Here is a 21,581-nt window from a genome sequence, read left to right on the forward strand (position 1 = left end):
ACTGGTCCCGGAACCAGTTGGCTCTGTGATTTTAAAGTATTCACTTAGCCTCTCTGTGTTTGTTTTTTCTCATCTGGAATATAGAGGTGAAAATATCTCCCACATGCATTGCCCTTAAAACTGTAATTTATTTTCTCTGGCAGTGCAAAAGTGTTTCTGGCAATCTACTTCCCTGCAAGAGAGAGAATGAGGGCAAAACTTGACTGACTTGTACCATGTTCGGCAAACTCTCCCCTTGTCTCTCAAGATCACAGTGATAATATACTGGTCATCAGCAAACATTAGGGATTGCAAAAGGAACAAGAACAGAGCCCATCATCCAATTTCATTCATAGCTGACTATAACCTAACCATAAGGCAAGCTGAGAAATCCCCATGATTCCAGGTCCTGGGCAAAGTTCCCAGGGACAACTAGCTTCTTCCTTATGGATTCAAAAAGTATACATCCATAATATGTCAACTCAAGGCCACTAGGCAAATGATCAAATAGTATTTTGTGCATAGTATAATACTGACTAATAGTGAAATTTAAGGAAAGAAATGCAACTATGTATCTAGTGAACTTCTTAGAAATGCAAATACCAGAATAAGAATGTTCACTGATGTGGTTCTTAAAAAACAAGAAATTTATTTTCCATTAATTTTGTTTTATAAAGGAACAAAGATACCTGGTATAAATAAACAAGGATACATTAAGCAAAAATTTTCAGGAACTGCTATGTAATGGACCCAGTACTCTGCTGTGCAATATTGGGATCCAGGAATGAAAGACTTAGCTGGCAATTCGGCTAGAAAGGCAAGATTTGTTAGAGTACTTCATATAAAAAAACAACTAGAGAACAATATGAGATGATATATAATGCTGTGCTTGATGACTTAGCATTTTACCAAAGAGATTACTTATAGCTTCCAAAAGGAAAATAAAATTTCTTTACCAAGACTCCAAGACCCTTCACAGTCTGACTTTAACTTACTCTTCTAGTCTTATCTACCTCTCTCTACTACATACCCTACACTCTCCGGTCACCATTTCCTATACAAGAATTTTATGGCTTTTTGAGTTTGTTGTTATTTCTCTTTAAATGAAATACACTTTTCTGATTGGTAAAGTTCTACTTCCACTCAAGACTCATCTCTTCCATTTCGCTTCTCTGTAAGTTATCTATACATGTTATGTTATTTTCTCCATTCTACTTTAGTACTTATAATATTTAGAATTATTTAAATTTATGTTTGTAAGTCAAGGGCAGGTATAACATCTTAATATTCTCTATAGCACCAAACACCCAGCAGAATGTTTGACCCATAGTTTGTGCTTAATAAACCGTTTTTATTCCATTCCAATTGATATTTGTTCATCCATTCAGTTTATATATACATAAGTTTAGAAAGGTAAGGTAAGAATCAGTTGATGAAGGAAACTTGCATATCTACCTGAGGAGTTTGGGATTTCTCCTACAGAAACGGGGAGCCACAGTAGGATTTTGAGCAGAGAAGTAGAATAATGAAAGCATTTTTGTAGGGAGATGATTCTGGATGTTATACAAATGGACAGGATAGAGATGCTCTCTAAGGAGCTAAAGACACAACAGTAAGATAGGTCATAGCAAGACCCCCATGCAATTTAATGGAGGTTATATATATCCTTTGAATCACTTTTTACATTTCCTAAACTTTTTACTTAGAAATAATTTTGGGTTTACAGAAAAATTGCAAAGAGAGTACAGGGAGTTCCTGTATACATCTCACCCAATTTCCCCCCATTATGAACATTTTATTTGCATAATGTATTTGTCAAGGCTAAGAAACCAACATTGGTACATTGCTACTAACAAAATTTCATACTTAATTTGTATTTCATTAGTTTTTCCATCAAGGTCCTCTTTCTTTCTTTCTTTCTTTCTTTCTTTCATTCATTCATTCATTCATTTATTTATTTATTTATTTATTTATTTATTTATGGCTGTGTTGGGTCTTCGTTTCTGTGCGAGGGCTTTCTCTAGTTGCGGCAAGCAGGGGCCACTCTTCGTCGCAGTGCGCGGGCCTCTCACTGTCGCGTCCTCTCTTGTTGCGGAGCACAGGCTCCAGACGCGCAGGCTCAGCAATTGTGGCTCACGGGCCTAGTCGCTCCGCGGCATGTGGGATCTTCCCAGACCAGGGCTCGAACCCGTGTCCCTTGCATTGGTAGGCAGATTCTCAACCACTGCGCCTCCAGGGAAGCCCCAAGGTCCTCTTTCTATTCGAAGATCCAATCCAGAGTATCACCTTGCATTTAGATACCATGTCTTCCCAGTTTCCTCTGGTTTGTGACTTTTTTTAGTCTTTATGTGTTTTTCATGACCTTGAACATCTGTAGGGGTATTGATCAAGTATCCTGTAGAATGTCCCCTGATCTGAGTTTGTCTGGTGTTTTTCCCATGATTAGACTGGAGTTATAGGTTTCCAGGAGGAGTACCACAGAGATGAAGTTTCCCTTCTCATCACATCTATCAAAGTTTACAAGATATCCATATGACATCACTGATGTTAACCTGCATCACTTTCTTAATGTAATGTTTGCCAGGTTTATTTGTAAAGTTACTATTTTTCCTTTCCCTACTTTATTCTTTGGATGTAAGCCATTAATTCCAGCTTATCCTAAGGGGGATTAAGATCTACCCCCTTGAAGGGAAAGCATCTACATATATTATTTGGAATTTCTTTGTAAGAAAGATTTTTCTCCACTCCCCCATTTATTTATTTATTTATTCAATAATATATTAATATCACTATGTACTCATGTGTATTTATTTCATACTTTGAGTTATAATCCAATCATACTTACTTTGTTGCTCAAATTGTTCCAGATTTGGCCATTGGGAGATTTTTCAGTAGGTCCCCGTATCCTTTTGACATATCCCCATCATTGTGAATTTTTCTTGGGGAAGGGGAGCACTTTTGTAATTTCTGGCCCTATGAGAATCTCCATGCTTATTTTATATATTCCTTATTCCAGCCCTAGTATCAGCCATTAATCCAAGGAGCCCTGGTTCCTGGCTGTGCTTGTTACTGGAGTGTCATTGTTTTCTAGGTCCTTTCAGTGGACAGAGCAAGAAAATACACACATGTATAATAAAGTATGTACATAAACATCATTAATACCATTAATATACATAAATATCATATTTCTTTATGTACCCATTTTATCTATATTAAGCAAATTATGAGCTCATGGAGATGTCTCCAACTCTAATCCAGTATCACATAGTTCATTCTAGTCTTCCTCTTTTGCTTATCAGTAACTCCAGCATTAAGATACCTGACTGTCACTATTTACCGTACATTTACTTATTTGCTCAGTAGCAATATACATGGAAAACAGTTTCAGAATTGTTAACTTGTGTCCTCATGTGAAACAAATTTACCAACTAGAGTAGTGTTTATAAACAGTTCCATTTGTCTTTAGTTTACAGGTTCCACTCAGAACATTATTTTCCAAAGTTACTTAGGTCAGGTCATTTTCCCCACCGCCTTCAGTGTCATCATATTGTATATTTGTAATAGAGATAGATTTGTTTGTCACAGTCTGCATTCGATCTTGAGATACCTCAACATCCTGATCAATTTTATATTTTAGTTTGCATATATTAAAATTCACTCTGTGTAATATACGGTTCTATAGGTTTTGCCAAATGCATGTAAACATGCTTCTACTGCCCCAATACAGTATAGGTTCTTCATTCTAAAATTAAAGAACAGTTCTTTCACCCCCAAAGTTCTCCTGTGCATCCTCTTTGTAGTCGATTATTCCTCCAACCTGTGGCAACTGTTGATTTGTTTTCCTTCCACTTATTACATTTTAATGAGATAAATTTTTAGCTAATTGATTGTTGCTGCTGTCTCTACCATGTGACTATAAGCTCTGTGAGGGCAAGAACCATGTGTCTTGTTAATCACTGTATGTCTTCTGACTAGGAGATTGCCTTGCACATTACATGTGCTTAATAAATATTTGTTGAACAAACAAATCAATAGTGAAATAAGGAATAAGAACGGAATTATGTATTTTAAACCTGATAATACTTTTTGAGGGGAGAGAGACTCTAGTAGGCATTAGGGATTCAAAGATAGAATATAGCATCTTCCTTCAAGAAACATTCACTTTAGTCAAAGGACAAAACGTGTACACCAACTGCCATAATACCAGAAGGGTAGTAGAAAACATGTTTAAGGAAGGAAGAACTCATTTCTAGCTGGGCTCTGCTATTGTCTGAATGTTTGTTTTCCCCCAAAGTTCATATGTTGAAACTCTGAACCCCAAGGTGGTAGAGCCCTTGAGAGGTGATTAGGTCATGAGGGCAATGCCCTCATGAATGGTATTAGTTCCTTATAAAAGAGGTCCTAGAAATACCCCTTGCCTGTCCCACTATGTGAGATTATAGCTAAAAGGTGCTATGAATCAGAAAGCGGGCCCTCACCAGATATCAAATATGTAAGTGCCTTGATCTTGGACTTCCCAGCCTCCAGAATTATAAGAAATAAATTTCCATTGTCTAAAAGGTACCCAGTCCATGTTATTTTGTTATAACAGCCCAAATGGACTAAGACAGGCTGTCTGGGGAAGAGAATGTAACAAATGAGCTCATTTAAAAGGATTCTATTATAATTTATGTATTTGGATTTTTATGTAAATGTGTTGCTAAGGTGTATTTGCTGCAAATAGAACCCTGGTTCTATAATCTTTATGGGGAATGTTGAGAGGGCTTGGATTCTGACATGGAAGCGGAGGGTATGGGTAGAGGAGATGGTGATATTTTTGCATATTTTAAGCTGCTGAAACTTAATGGTTCCAAGATAGTTTTGTTCTAATTTGCAAGGTTGCATTAGGGTCTACATTAGCCTTGACGAAGACTCATTTTTTTTTCATTCTCTATCTGTAATAGGGTCCTCGATCCTCTTTATCTTTTTGGTTAATTTTATATTGCATTGATTCCTTTCACAATATGAACAGTTTTTATCTTTGGGGAATAGACTCCATTCAAACATGATAATTGCATTTGGGAACTATAACTGAACTGTACAGAGAAAATTATATCCAATATACATTCAATGTCAAACACATTTCAAGGTAAAGAGTAAACGTGTGCTGGAGTCTTTGTGTATAAATACACATTCTCAGGAGAGAATTCTTCAAAAACAATACAGAAATTTGGTGGCTGCAATATCAACTGCATGATATGTTTTGAAGGGTGTTTCAAAGATAATCTCAACCCACAATATATCAATAACTCCCTTACCAGCCATATTTATTTGGAGTTAAAGCATGAAAAGCCAAGGAAAATTAAAATTTTATTTCTCGGTAGGAATTGTACCTTAACTTAGAATCAATCATTAATACCTAAACCAGATTTTATCTATTGGGTTAACCTTACTAAAGATCTGGGCCCTGAAAAAATGGATCAGGGTATAGGTAAATTTTGATGGAAGCAGATGGTAGGAAATGTCTGAAGAGGAGGGCCTTGCACATGATGCTGAGATTGAGTAGAGGATGCTGGGAAGTAGATCTAAGCAATTTAGACACCTCGTGTGTGAAGAATGTTAAGAAGGAGGAAAAGAATATTTTTTAAAAAGTTATGTAACAGCATCTTGGACATCTAACAACAAAATTCATAGAAAGCATTGGACTAGGAGTTAAGTGGCAGGAAAAGAGGAAAAGTCCATAAAGTGAATAAAACTATGACTTTGACTGAAAGTAGGGGGATGTCAAAGTAGGAATCAGACAAAGAGATAAGATGACAAGTCCAAGTATGTCAATTAAGGCCGGGAGGAATGGATAGGTACTCTATGATTCAAATTTCAGGTACTCATAATGGTGTATAAAGGAAATATATGCAGACGATTTATATAGAAAATATCCTGAAACTCAAATACTAGTAAGGCACAACAGCAACAAAGATTCTATTTCTAGTTTGCATTCTACTCAGTGCCAGCACTGATGCCCCATTTCAGGTGGGTAAACATCTACAGATGAGTAGGAAAAATCACACCTGGCTAAAGGGAAGGATGGATGTGGCAAGTAGAGAAAAGACACCTCTTGCTAATAATTTTGAATTCTTTTTAGTTGGTCTAGGTCTATTTTTGTGTATGCTATAATTCAGATTCCCAAAACAAAGCAATTTTTTTAAATGTGTAAAAGTTCAAATATACAGCCTAGCACTGCTTTAAGCCTCCAGTATTGCTACAATTGGCTGATTTGTATAGCCTCTTAGAGTCACATTCTGGACCTATCAAATTACAAAGCAGTTTTGAAACTGTGTCCAATCCTATGATGGATTTATACTTGATCAGTACTTAGAAAGAGGTGTATGCTTGTAGTCCTGAGATAGAAACTGAAAGAATAATGCTGAATTTGTCAACTGATGAACAGTAGTATTTTAGAGCAAGAAAATATAAATGGCAGAATTTTTCCAAAAGATGGTTATTACATATATAATCTATATATATTATATATATAATATATATATACAGTTATCTTAATGATGATTTGAATGAGGATAACAGTTGACATTCCAAGTGACAAATGCATTAAAATGCATATTCACTCACAAGACAGAGTATACCCTGGGAGAGGAACTTTTTCAGTAGGACGAGCTCTCATTTTTTTTTTCTAGACATGAAAACTTTAATGATGAAGGAGTAAATGGAGGAAGGAGGAAGCTAGTGTAACATGTAATTAAGAATATGCCAAACACTGGACTAGGTTTTCGCATTTATTTTCTAATTTTTACATGTGAGGAAACTGGGATTCAAGGAGGTTATGTTGTCAAACCCCAGTTCATGTGACTGCTGCACAGTAAGGCCGTACAAACCGAAAAATCAGTTTGGAGCAGGGAAAGGTTTATTGCAAGGACCAAGCAAGGAGAATTGGTGGCTTATGCTTCCAAGACCTGAACTCCCTGATGGGTTTCAGAGAAGAGTTTTTAAAGGCAAATCAGGGGAGGGCTGCAGGATGTGTGACTTTCTTCTGATTGGTTGGTGATAAGGTACCAGGGTGGTGTTCCAGGAATCACAATCATCAGCCTTCTGGTTCCAACTAGTCTGGGGCCCATGTGCTTGTGCTTAGCCTGAAGTTACCATCCACTTGGGTGGGGGCCTTAGTTCCTGTAGAAGAACTCAGAGATGTGTACCAGATTGTTATGTATAGCCCTTGAGGAGGAATTAGGTGTCTTGTAACTCTATAGTTCTAATCATTAACTGTTTGAATCTGCCCTTTGGAACTCAGGGAAAGTCTAGGACGCTGAAGCTTTTTTCCTACAAACAAGAAATAGGGGACATGGAAAGGCTTTTGTACCCAGGAGGGGCCCAAAGGGTCCTGCTCAGTTTCAATCATTGCCAAAGCTTACGCATCCACTGATAGAGCCAGGGTTCAAACCCAGGTCTGTCTGATCAGCTGACTTTTATCTACGTACTCTCTAAGGTTCATCGCATGTAAATATGGATGTTTTGATGTGAAAATATGGCCAATTAGTAAACAAAACATTTTTTAGCAAATTTAGGCCCAATACACATAGAGTCAGTTGCTCTGGATTGGATTTCTGATTCCACTGTATGTCCTTCATAAATCACTTAACATCTCTGAAACTTGTCTTTCTCACATATATAAAGAAGATTATTAAAATCTATTTGAAGTTCATCAGAAGAATTACATGTGCCAATGCAGATAAAATGCCTAACAGAATATCTAACAAATAATAGGTGCTCAGGGAAAATAGACTGATTATAACCCCTTATTGTGGCATATTTCCAAAATTATAGAAAATTAGCAACTGTTAGGAAAAGGTTTTCAACTGGCCAGGAGCAAAAGTTCTTCTCTGACCTGTCTATTTAATCTCTTTTTGGTAACTTTAGTATCGAGGCTTCAACCACTGCCTCTGGGGAAGGCTCAATCTAATTCAGCAACTCTGACCACAGACAACGATCTTGCAATTGAATAGGATGATATATCAAAAACCTAACCGATCTTCCTTTCTCAAAATACCTCTTCTCCTGATTATTTCTTATCTTTATTAATTGGACTACTATTATAATAATTAGCATAGTCTGTTTCTCAGTAAATGTTTGTACACATGAAGTCGTCACATTAGGCTTTGATGCCTAACTTTTCTTTAACCTTAGATCATTTGTCTAAATAGCAATTAAAGGAAGAAGAAAGGAAGAAATTATCCTTTGAGGAGATATGTGTCAAGCACTTTGCTATGCACTTTATATGATTTACCTCACATATTCTTCTTTCTCTGTCTGTTTTTTTTTAATTTTTGAATTTTATTTTATTTATTTTTTTATACAGCAGGTTGTTATTAATCATCAATTTTATACATATCAGTGTATACATGTCAATCCCAATCGCCCAATTCATCACACCACCATCCCCACACCCCCGCAGCTTTCCCCCCTTGGTGTCCATACATTTGTTCTCTACATCTGTGTCTCAACTTCTGCCCTGCAAACCGGTTCATCTGTACCATTTCTCTAGGTTCCACATACATGCGTTAATATACGAAATTTGTTTTTCTCTTTCTGACTTACTTCACTCTGTATGACAGCCTCTAGATCCATCCACGTCTCAACATATGACTCAATTTCGTTCCTTTTTATGGCTGAGTAATATTCCATTGTATATATGTACCACAACTTCTTTATCCATTCATCTATCGATGGGCATTTAGATTGCTTCCATGACCTGGCTATTGTAAATAGTGCTGGAATGAACATTGGGGTGCATGTGTCTTTTTGAATTATGGTTTTCTCTGGGTATATGCCCAGTAGTGGGATTGCTGGATCATATGGTAACTCTATTTTTAGTTTTTTAAGGAACCTCCATACTGTTCTCCATAGTGGCTGTATCAATTTACATTCCCACCAACAGTGCAAGAGGGTTCCCTTTTCTCCACACCCTCTCCAGCATTTGTTGTTGGTAGATTTTCTGATGATACCCATTCTAACTGGTGTGAGACGACACCTCATTGTAGTTTTGATTTGCATTTCTCTAATAATTAGTGACACTGAGCAACTTTTCATGTGCTTCTTGGCCATCTGTATGTCTTCTTTGGAGAAATGTCTATTTAGGTCTTCTGCCCATTTCTGGATTGGGTGGTGTGTTTCTTTAATATTGAGCTGCATGAGCTGTTTATATAGTTTGGAGATTAATCCTTTCTCCGTTGATTCGTTTGCAAATATTTTCCCCCATTCTGAGGGTTGTCTTTTCGTCTTGTTTATGGTTTCCTTTGCTGTGCAAAAGCTTTGAAGTTTCATTAGGTCCCATTTGTTTATTTTTGTTTTTATTTCCATTACTCTAGGAAGTTCCATTACTCTAGTTCCATAAAAAATGCCATTGGTAATTTGATGGGGATTGCATTGAATCTGTTGATTGCTTTGGGTAGTATAGTCATTTTCACAATATTGATTATTCCAATCCAAGAACATGGTATATCTCTCCATCTGTTGGTATCATCTTTAATTTCTTTCATCAGTGTCTTATAGTTCTCTGCATAAAGGTCTTTTGTCTCTCTAGGTAGGTTTATTCCTAGGTATTTTATTCTTTTTGTGGCAATGGTAAATGGGAGTGTTTCCTTAACTTCTCTTTCAGCTTTTTCATCATTAGTGTATAGGAATGCAAGAGATTTCTGTGCATTAATTTTGTATCCTGCAACTTTACCAAATTCATTGATTAGCTCTAGTAGTTTTCTGGTGGCAGTTTTAGGATTCTCTATGTATAGTATCATGTCATCAGCAAACAGTGACAGTTTTACTTCTTCTTTTCCAATTTGTATTCCTTTTATTTCTTTTTCTTCTCTGATTGCCGTGGCCAGGACTTTCAAAACTATGTTGAATAATAGTGATGAGAGTGGACATCCTTGTCTCGTTCCTGATCTTAGAGGAAATGCTTTCAGTTTTTCACCATTGAGAATGATGTTTGCTGTGGGTTTGTCGTATATGGCCTTTATTAGGTTGAGGTAGGTTCCCTCTATGCCCACTTTCTGGAGAGTTCTTATCATGAATGCGTGTTGAATTTTGTCAAAAGGTTTTTCTTCATCCATTGAGATGATCATATGGATTTTATTTTTCAATTTCTTAATATGGTGAATCACATTGATTGATTTGTGTATATTGAAGAATCCTTGCATCCCTGGGATAAATCCCACTTGACCATGGTGTATGATCCTTTTAATGTGTTGTTGGATTCTGTTTGCTAGTATTTTGTTGAGGATCTTTGCATGTATATTCATCAGTGATATTGGTCTGTAATTTTCTTTTTTTGTAGTGTCTTTGTCTGGTTTTGGTATCAGGGTGATGGTGGCCTCATAGAATGAATTTTGGAGTGTTCCTTTCTCTGCAATTTTTTGTAAGAGTTTGAGAAGGATGGGTGTTAACTCTTTTCTAAATGTTTGATAGAATTCACCTGTGAAGCCATCTGGTCCTGGACTTTTGTTTGTTGGAAGATGTTTAATCACAGTTTCAATTTCATTACTTGTGATTGGTCTGTTCATATTTTCTATTTCTTCCTGGTTCAGTCTTGGAAGGTTATACCTTTCTAAGAACTTGTCCATTTCTTGTTTTTTGAAGTAGGCTTGTATAGCTATAAACTTCCCTCTTAGAACTGCTTTTGCTGCATCCCATAGGTTTTGGACCATCATGTTTTCATTGTCATTTATCTCTAGGTATTTTTTTGATTTCCTCTTTGATTTCTTCAGTGATCTCTTGGTTATTTAGTAATGTATTGTTTAGTCTCCATATGTTTGTGTTTTTTACGTTTTTTTCCCCCTGTAATTCATTTCTAATTTCAAAACGTTGTGGTCAGAATGATGCTTGATATGATTTCAATTTTCTTAAATTTACTGAGGCTTGATTTGTGACCCAAGATGTGATCTATCCTGGAGAATGTTCTGTGCACACTTGAGAAGAAAGTATAATCTGCTGTTTGTGGATGGAATGTCCTATAAATATCAATTAAATCTATCTGGTCTATTGTGTCATTTAAAGCTTCTGTTTCCTTATTTATTTTCATTTTGGATGATCTGTCCATTGGTGTAAGTGAGGTGTTAAAGTCCCCCACTATTATTGTGTTACTGTCGATTTCCTCTTTTATAGCTGTTAGCAGTTGCCTTATGTATTGAGGTGTTCCTATGTTGGGTGCATATATAATTATAATTGTTATATCTTCTTCTTGGATTGATCCCCTGATCATTATGTAGTGTCCTTCCTTGTCTCTTATAACATTCTTTATTTTAAAGTCTATTTTATCTGATATGAGTATTGCTACTCCAGCTTTCTTTTGATTTCCATTTGCATGGAATATCTTTTTCCATCCCCTCACTTTCAGTCTGTATGTGTCCCTAGGTCTGAAGTGGGTCTCTTGTAGACAGCATATATATGGGTCTTGTTTTTGTATCCATTCAGCAAGCCTGTGTCTTTTGGTTGGAGCATTTAATCCATTCACGTTTAAGGTAATTATCGATATGTGTGTTCCTATGACCATTTTCTTAATTGTTTTGGGTTTGTTTTTGTAGGTCCTTTTCTTCTCTTGTGTTTCCCACTTAGAGAAGTTCCTTTAGCATTTCTTGTAGAGCTGGTTTGGTGGTCCTGAATTCTCTTAGCTTTTGCTTGTCTGTAAAGCTTTTGATTTCTCCATCGAATCTGAATGAGATCCTTGCCGGGTAGAGTAATCTTGCTTGGTGGTTCTTCCCTTTCATCACTTTAAATATATCGTGCCACTCCCTTCTGGCTTGTAGAGTTCCTGCTGAGATATCAGCTGTTAACCTTATGGGAGTTCCCTTGTATGTTATTTGTCATTTTTCCCTTGCTGCTTTCAATAATTTTTCTTTGTCTTTAATTTTTGCCAATTTGATTACTATGTGTCTCGGCGTGTTTCTCCTTGGGTTTATTCTGTATGGGACTTGCTGCACTTCCTGGACTTGGGTGACTATTTCCTTTCCCATGTTAGGGAAGTTTTCGACTATAATCTCTTCACATATTTTCTCTGGTCCTTTCTCTCTCTCTTCTCCTTCTGGGACCCCTGTAATGCAAATGTTGCATTTAATGTTGTCCCAGAGGTCTCTTAGGCTGTCTTCATTTCTTTTCATTCTTTTTTCTTTATTCTGTTCCACAGCAGTGAATTCCACCATTCTGTCTTCCAGGTCACTTATTCTTTCTTCTGCCTCAGTTATTCTGCTATTGATTCCTTCTAGTGTAGTTTTCATTTCAGTTATTGTATTGTTCATCTCTGTTTGTTTGTTCTTTAACTCTTCCAGGTCCTTGTTAAACATTTCTTGAATCTTCTCGATCTTTGCCTCTATTCTTTTTCCGAGGTCCTGGATCATCTTCACTATCATTATTCTGAATTTTTTTTCTGGAAGGTTGCCTATCTCCACTTCATTTAGTTGTTTTTCTGGGGTTTTATCTTGTTCCTTCATCTGGTACATAGTCCTCTGCCTTTTCATTTTGTCTCTCTTCTGTGAATGTGGTTTTTGTTCCACAGGCTGCAGGATTGTAGTTCTTCTTGCTTCTGCTGTCTGCCCTCTGACGTATTCTTCTTAACAATGACAAAATACATTGCCATTTCATAAGAGACTTAATTGAAGCTCAAAAGTGTTATATAACTTTTCCAAGTCCTTTAAGACTATCATAGCAGAATTTTCCTATTTCCACTATCATGTAGCTAATTCAAAAGAATATCTCATTCATAATCCAATTGTTTATTGAGGAATGGATGGATAGATGGATGGATGGATAGATTTTAGGACTAGACACGTGTGCCTGGAATATTGTGGTAACTTGCTGATTGACCTCCCTGCCTCCATACTCTTTTCTCATCATTTCTCTTCACCACTGCTAGATTAATCTTGCTAAACTACCACTTTGATTTAATTTCCTGTTAGAAAGGATTGTTAGCTTCCCATTGCCCAGACGATAAAATTAAAACTACCTATCTGCATGTGCAGAGACTTTCACAATTTGGCCCTAGTCTATTATATCAGTATTAACCCTACCCTTAAAAAACCTGTCTACTCTAGTTAAGTTGTTCCATTTACTGCTCCCTAGGCACTGTTTTAAAATTTTATATTCCCGTGCACTTTTTCATTCTTTTTCCCCTATCACATTCCTCCTCTCTATCTATCAAAGACTGTTTCATTTTAAGACCAGAGCAAGTATTTCACATGAATCCATGCCTGACCACTCCAACCATAATGGAATGCATTTGTCATTTGGAACATCAAATGTGATGCTTTTTCAAATCTTCATTAAACTAAATTTTTACATACATATGTAATGACTACTTTCTTTCACTTCTTTAGTTATCCAAGTCACGCCTACCTACTGCCTAGATTACTATAATATCCTCCTATAACTGGTTTTGCTGCCTTCATTCCCCTCCCTTTCATTCACAATGCACACAGTGATTCTTTTTTTAAAAAATCAAGTTGAATCATGTAGCAACCGTTTTAAAATCCTTGAGCATTACTAATCATGTGACCAACATGGTAGTAGCCAAAGTTTTCTCTGACTGCATACTTTCTGGAAGTCAAGATGCCTAGAGCTGTAGCAGTAGCTAGAGTAGCATCCTGAGGTTGGTAGCTGAGTATAGCCACTCCAGAGCCTAGATGAGCTTCAGCTGCCACTTTGGCTCTGTGGCCACGTTTTTCTTTATGACACTGAGCTTGCAGGTGATCATGAGTGGTATCATAGCAGAGCACCTGGACACACGGGGTTCCTTCATTTGCTTAGATGATACCATCTGGGCTTGAGCCTGAGCCCAGAGCTGATTCAGAAAACCCACAGTTTCCATGGCTTCATGAATTGGACACATAACCTGCTGAGAGTGAGTAGTAGCTTCTAGCAACTATGTTGGTAACAAATTCCTCTTAAGTTCAGAGAAGTCAGTGGAAATTCATAATGCACTGAGCTAATCTGTCTTTATATTTCTGAATGACATGGCGAGCAGCATGCTGTTGAGACCTTGCATTTTAGGAGGCCATATACATGTAGAACTATTAGCTAGCTGTTACTATGCAGCCATCTGTCAGCCGGGCAAAGATAATCTGTGCTGTCATCTAGGGGAAAACAAATAGGTTTCTCTAGACTACCTGTCTGGAAGGGATGACCAGGAAAGATGTGTTAGACTTCATCATTGGAGGCCTGAGCAGAGACAAGATCAAGGACCACTTCTAGAAGATAGTAGTGTCAAGCATGTTCAATGACAAGCCCTGATACCTCACTGGGGTGGATACATATCTTTCCCATGAGGACTATGTATTTTGGCTTATCCCTGGTCCCCACAAGTAACCTCTGGCTAAAGAAAAAGCAATTTCAGAAGAATATTGGCCTCATTAACCTCGAGTGTATCTGTCCCATCTGCAATATCACAGGCAGTCCTTTCCTATATGTTACTTTGTGCAGTGACAAGATGGCAGTCTTGTAGCATTTCATCATTCATGTCCTCTATCAGGTGCAGCTGATGAACACCATGTGGATAAGCATCATGAAGAAACACTTTTCTGACTTGGTGCCAGACACAATGTACAGAGACCCTACTTTCTGTCCTTTAATCTGGACCACAAACACCTTGACATTTGTGGGTAGCACACTGGACTGTGTAGCCTGGCTGACCTTGCAATGGCTACAGCTTGGTAGTAGAGAGACTAGGCCAGTGGAGTTAGAAGATACTGAAATTTTAAAAATAAACTTTTGTATCTCTGTGCTTTCTTGTGGAAGAAAATGGTAATCATCTAATACCTGGTCTGGCAATTATTGCTGCTAATGTTCTCTCCCTCCTCACATATCCATCAGTAATAATAACAATAGTAATAGTTATAATATTAACCAGTATCTGTAAGCACTTAATATAACTTGGCAGTTAGAAAGTGCCCACAAAGTGGGAGCTGTCATTATTATTGTATGGCACAGTATCTCAAAACCACCCCAGCTATAAGCACTCTAGGTATCCACATTTACAGTAAGGAAGCAGAGGCTTAGAAAGGGGAAGTGACCTGATAAAAGTCATACGATGTAGCAGAAACAGATTTTGAACTCAGTTCTGACTATACAGCTCAAGTTCTTAACTACTGTGCTCTGCTGATCTGTGTGGTTTAAACTGACTTTGATATGAAGGCAAAAGTAATGGAAATATGGAAAATATAGTGAATGCTTACTATGTGTCAGGCTCTGTCTTAAGCCCTTCTCATTAGTGTATTTAATCCTTACAACCATATGCATGCATGATTGTCATCCTCATTTACATAGGGGAAACTGAGTTTGAGAGAGATGAAGTCACTTGTCCAATGTCACACAGTGAGTAAGCAGGCTAAGATTCTAACCTATCTTTGTCTGATAACAAAATTCATGATTAATTAAAAGTTTATTTTTAGAAGTAATCGTGTACCTGAACAAAAACACAAATAACATAAAAGGATATAACTACGATCCTAGGCTGTAAGTCCCTATTGCCAGAGGAAATAAACACTTTCAGTTTATTATATGTTTTTCAGAAATTTTATATTTATAAATATATGTATCTCATTTTAAAATAAATGTTAGCCTCTGTACACTGTGTTCTGCACTTTGATTTTTTTATGTAATATATCTTAGAGATTTTCTTATGATCAAAAAAAAATCCTTCAGCAACATCTCATTGCACTAAAAGTAAAGACCAAACTACATACAAAGCCAGTAAGGCTCTACATGATCTTGGACTGTCTACTTCTCCAGCCTCATGTTGAAATTTTCACCTTCTTTCTCTCTGTACTTACCCACATTCTTCCTACATTTATCTCTTTCTATGTTCACTTATTATTTCTGGATATACACAAATCTGAGGCTCTAAGCCTTTCTCTGTGTTCTCAGCGACTAGGGTTATGAATCCTACAATTAACCTACAGTCATCACAATGCCAATGGGAGAAGAGAGAGATAATGACTGCTAGAATCTGACAAACATTTGACTCCACTATGTTATCGTGCTGTGATAGAACCAAGTCAACAGTGCTAGATTTACACTGAAGAGGGATACCTAATCTGTCTTTGAACAATTAGGGAAGACTTTATAAGGAAGTAATATCTGAACTAGAAGAATGATCTGATGATTAGGTGGGAAGAGAGAGAGAAATGGTCTAGAAAGCATAAATTTCAAGTGCAAAGGTCAAGGGCAAATTGGTGGCAAGGGGAGGCAATCATTAGCTTCTCATAATCTCTGTTAGCACCACCATCAAGCTACAAAATATACAGGCAAAATGGTTCATTTGTTATGGAAATGCAGCTTTAAGACAACATTTTTAGCATCATCTTCCAACAACACTGCTGCCCTGAAGCCTTTCCGCACAGAACTCTGGAATCTTGACTAACCAAAAGTATATTTTTGTAATGGAAAGAAAGAGCACAGCATATTTTAGTAGTGCAAATTATTCAGTATAGATGGAGCACATTTTGCAAGCACTGGGTGGGAAGAGGGGATAAACAGTGAAGGCAAGAGATGAGGCAGGAGAAGTAAGCAGGAGCCTGATCACTAAACATTTTATGAGTTACATTATAGGCAATAGACTTTATCATGAGAAAAAGTGGGAAATAAATGTTTTTTTAACAGGGAAGTTATATGACCAGTTTTGTGATTTGTGCTTTAGAAAATCAATTTTGACTGCACCCTAGAAAAGGGTTTTGGAAAGGACAAAAAATGAAGGCAAGGGGATGATTTGGGAGGAAGGCATTGCAGTAATCTGGACAAGAGATAATGATGGCTTAAGATAAAGTAATGGAACTGGTGTAAAGAAAAGTAGATGGATTCTAGAGATATTTAGTATATGGAAAAAACATAAAGTGTCTGATTAGAAAGATTGAACAATCAAAAATGGCAGCTTACCTTGAGTTGGCAGGCAGTGGAGGAGAAGCAAGTTTAAGAGAAAGAAGGTAATTTCATCTTTGATAAATTTAATTTTTAAAATATTAATTGAACATGAATAATGATCACATAAGTATAGAGTTTGGTGAATCACCATAAAATAAACAACATATAACAATTACCTACAGTTAAGAAATAGAACATTACCGGCATTCCAAAGTCTCCACATGCCCCCTAATCAGTCACTACCCTGACCCATTGACCCAAAGTTAAATAATACATGACTGGTGTTATCATAGCTTGGTTTTGCCCTCTTTTAATTCTATAAAGAAACTTGCTAAGGTTCACTCATTCTAATAGTTTATTTGTAGGGTTTTTTTTGGATTTTCTATACAACCATATCTCCTGAAGTGAATGAGTTTTATTTCTTTCTTTACATTTTTTATATCTTTAAAACATGTTTCTCTTTTATTAAAGCATTGGCTAGGACTTCCAAGTCAACATTGTATAGAAATTGTCTCATTCCTCAAAGGAAAGGCTTTCAACATTTTGCCATTAAATGTGGTAATTGTTCCAGGGTTTCAGTGGATTACTCTCTCTGAAATTAAGGAAATTTTCTTCTATTCCTAACTTTCTAAGAATTTTTTTGTCCTTTATCATCAAAGGTTCTTGAATTTTATGAAATACTTTTATTGTATCTGTTGAGATCATCATATGATTTTTCTCCTTTATTCTGTTAATGTAGTGAATTTCAATGATTGTTTTTCAAATGTCAAACATCTTGTATTTCTAAGAAAACATGACTTTATCATGTATTATATTTATTATACATTGTTTGTTTCAGTTTATGATTTTTGTACCTATGTTTATAAGTACAAACATGCCATTCCATGGGGGGAAATGGAACATGGAAGTCAGCATTTTTTTCTGGTTTAGCTTCTTGCTAAATGATTAAAGACAAGTGTAACTTTCATTTTGGACCTATTGATTTAATTGGCTATTCCAACACCTGACAGCTCTCTCTAGTTCAGCTGGGCTCATAATAATTTTTTAAGATATTTTTAACTTGGTGCAAAATTCTAAATTGGGAATTATTATCTATCATCATTTTAAAATGGAATTCCATGGTTATATAGCTTCCACTGTTTCTGTTGAAGAATCAGCTGTTAGCTTAGTGTTGCTCCTTTTATGATAATATGCTTAATTTTTTATATGGTTGTATTAAAAATTTTCTCTCTATTTTTATCTTTTAGTATTATTACTATGATATACCTAGATGTGACTCTCATTGAGTTAGGGCATATTAGATAGGGGAAGAGGGAATATATGAACTAGAAATTTATCCTCATTAGGGGATATAGAGTTTCTTAAAATTATGACTTTTGAGGGTTTTGGACAAATTCTTGATCATTATACTTCTAATATTTCTTCTATGTCATTCTTTCTTCTGCTTCTGGTCCACCATATTAAACATATATTAGACCTATGTACCATATGACTTGCATATTATTTTATATTATCTGAACTCTTTTTCTCTGTACTTCAGTTTGGATATTTTATTCTGATCTACCTTCTAGTTCATATATTCCCTCCTCCACTATGTCTAATATGCCCTAGCTGCATCTACACCTTTTTTTAACAGCTATAATGAGTTATCATTAACACAAATGAACTGCATGTATTTAAACTATACAGTTTATAATTTCTGACTTCATAATAAGCATACACTCAAGAAATTATCACCACAAACACGATAATGGACATCTCTAACTTTCCCAAGTTTTCTTGTACTCCTTTGTAATTCCTCCTTTAAACCCTGTCCATAACTATTTCCAGACAATCACTGATATGATTTGCATCATGCTTATATTTCCTAGAATTGTACATAAAGGGAATAAGCAATTATGTATTTTTTGTTTTTATATTCTTTAACTCAGCATTATTATTTTGAGATTCATCCATTTTACTTGTGTATCAATTTCTCCTCATTCTGAGTTTTCCTCTCCATATATTGTACTATAGCCTGAAAACTCTCTCCTTCAAGTAAACTGGCACAGTCACAGGGCTCACTTGTTTGTTTCCCATTTCCCTGGGAACACTGTCCTGTGCTACCAGATATCCAGTGTCTAAAACACATTATTTCATGTATTCTGTCTGCTTTTTAATTTTTTAGGCAGAGGGTAAATCTGGTTTCTGAAATTCAATCTTAGAAGCAGAAATCTAATCTTCTGACTTCTAATTTTAGTTGTGTTTTTCAAGTCTAAAATTATTATTTAACTAAGTTTTATAAATATTAATTCTCTCGTAATATTTTATATTTTTAAATCATTTTTTGAATATTTTAATGAGAGTCATGGTAAAGTCTCCATTTAATTATTCCAAAATCTTTATCTCTTTGTTGGTCTCTTTCTACTGTCTATTTTTTTTAAAATTTAAGATTCATTCAATTATTTTTTAATGATTTTTATATTTTCAGATTATGAAGAATTTTAAACATATGCAAAGCAGACAGAAAAATATAATTAATCCTAATATACTCATCAACGACCCCCAATGATCATTATCACATAGTACATCTGGCACACCCACTTCCCTTATATTATTTTAAAACAAATCACAGATATTATTTTATTTTTAATACATATTTCAGAATATATCTCTAAAATATAAGGACACTTTAGAAAACAATCACAGTATTATTATTATACCTAAATATTAACTATAATTACTTTATATCATAAAATATCCAGTCAGTATTCAAAATATTTTCATGATAAGTATATAATTTTACCATTAAAAAAATTAAAGTTAATGCCACTGATGGATATGTATTTTAAATGGTTTTAATGTATAATTTCACTATTTTTTCACGCAAATTATTTATTTCAAAGACAAAAGAAACTTGGTTGTTTGTTCTGGATAATTTTCCATAGACTAGCTTTTGCAGATTGCTTCTGTGTGGTATAGATTAACACTTTCCCCATCCTCTATATTTTGTGTGAATCAGAGGTTGGTAAACTACAGTTCTTGAGCCAAATTTGACCGACTTGCTTTTGTATACTGTGCAAGCTAAAAATGTTTTGTCATTTTAAATGGCTGAAATTAAAAAAAAAAACAAAACAAGAATATGCAACAGAGACCCATCTAGACAACAAAACTTAAAATATTTAACTCCTTGAACCTTTATAAAAAATTTTTTTCAGATCCCTGCTCTTAATTAATAGCTGATCCAAACTTGCATTGATTCATGTTCCTTTTTTTGTTTTTCAAGGTAAGGCTTTTTCATAGGTTGTCATATGGCATACGATATCTGCTTAATTCTTAACTGACTAGATTTGATTGACTGTCAGACATTGCGAATGAAAAAAATTAGAGATTTATAATCTGAACAACATTTTCGTCCTCCAGAGAAAATTTAGTGTTCATTTTACAAGTTATTTAGGTTAGGGGCAGATTATCATAATCTAAGCAAGGAATGTACTTATTCAGAGCTATGTTCTAGTCCTTGTAGGGCTAATCTATTTTTATTTCACCAGTGCTCCTTAAGGTGTATTTGTTTCAGGTACTAAATGAAAGCTTGGAGTGTTTATCAGGGCCTATCCTCCTTTTGGGGCCTTGAACTTCAATCAATTTCCTCAGCCACATGAGAATGCTGAAAGTTCTCCATGTGGATCTCTCAGGGAAAAGTTGTACCAAATTTCAGACCTTCTCTTTTTACCTTTTCTCTGGGATATTAGTCCCACAAGTCCATCCTGTGTCTGCAGCTTGCCAGTGTCTTCAAGTAGGTTTGTCTAGCTTTTCCTCATGTTCTCAGCAGGAGGTTTGGTGCAAAACAAAGTAGTATACTATACCGTGAGTGGAAACTACACATTTTATTTTAGATGTCTGTAAAATATCTAAAAAGGAAATATCTTGAGGACAATTACATATAAGGATCTGGAACATTTCCTCTGCCTGCCTCTTAAATATTTGTTTATTCCTCAATCTCTTCTCGTCTCCGTGTCCTTAAATGGCCTCATAAACTCCTATGGCTTCATTTACCATTTTTATGCTTATGCCTCCTCTTTCTAATATCTTTGGTCCAGGGCTTTCTCCTAAGATCTAGACTTGAATTTCCAGTCCTCTACTAGTTATCCATTTTGATGCCCCACATCCACTTCAAAACCAGATCTATTGATTTCTCGCCAACTCCATCAATGAATTTATTCTTTGTTCTGAGTTTAACTTTTCCTTCTCCTTTAACACAGTCATCCAGTTCTTCATCAAGTCCTGACTATTCTACCTCCCAAATATTTCTCAATTCCATTCATTTTCCTCCATCCTCATTGTCACCATACTTTTCAAGGAATCATATTAGTCTTTTCACTGGCAGGTAACGTAAATTTTTATTCACTATTTTACCTCTAGTGCCCAGTAGAATGCCAAACACTCCAAAACATTTAATTAAGCACAATGTATTTTATTGAAATTTGTGACACATTACTTTTACATATGTGAACTCAATTCAGCATCTTAAAACTGGAAAACAAGAGCCTTTGGAATCTGAGTTCTGTTTTCTCACACATGGTAAGGAGCACAGGTTCTAGAGTCAGATTCTATGGATTCAAGTCTTGTCTTTTTGGTTTACAGTGTGAACTTGAGTAAGGTTTTTAATTTCTTGGTCACTTTCTTCACCTGAAAAATGGACTAATAATACATTCTTCATAAGATTATAAAGA

General features: G+C 35.7%; 1 long non-coding RNA gene across 1 annotated transcript in view; it reads right to left on the bottom strand.

Moving 5' to 3' along the window:
* Positions 1–4,802: 4,802 nt before the first annotated feature.
* The window catches only part of LOC309652121, a 175,137-nt gene continuing 158,358 nt past the window's right edge, over positions 4,803–21,581 (bottom strand). The window contains exon 2 of the long non-coding RNA XR_014258600.1: positions 4,803–8,613. This is a non-coding gene — a long non-coding RNA (uncharacterized lncRNA). The remainder of the gene's footprint in view (positions 8,614–21,581) is intronic.

The sequence above is a fragment of the Balaenoptera physalus genome, assembly GCF_965194825.1.
Source record: "Balaenoptera physalus genome assembly, chromosome: X".
NCBI lineage: Eukaryota > Metazoa > Chordata > Mammalia > Artiodactyla > Balaenopteridae > Balaenoptera > Balaenoptera physalus.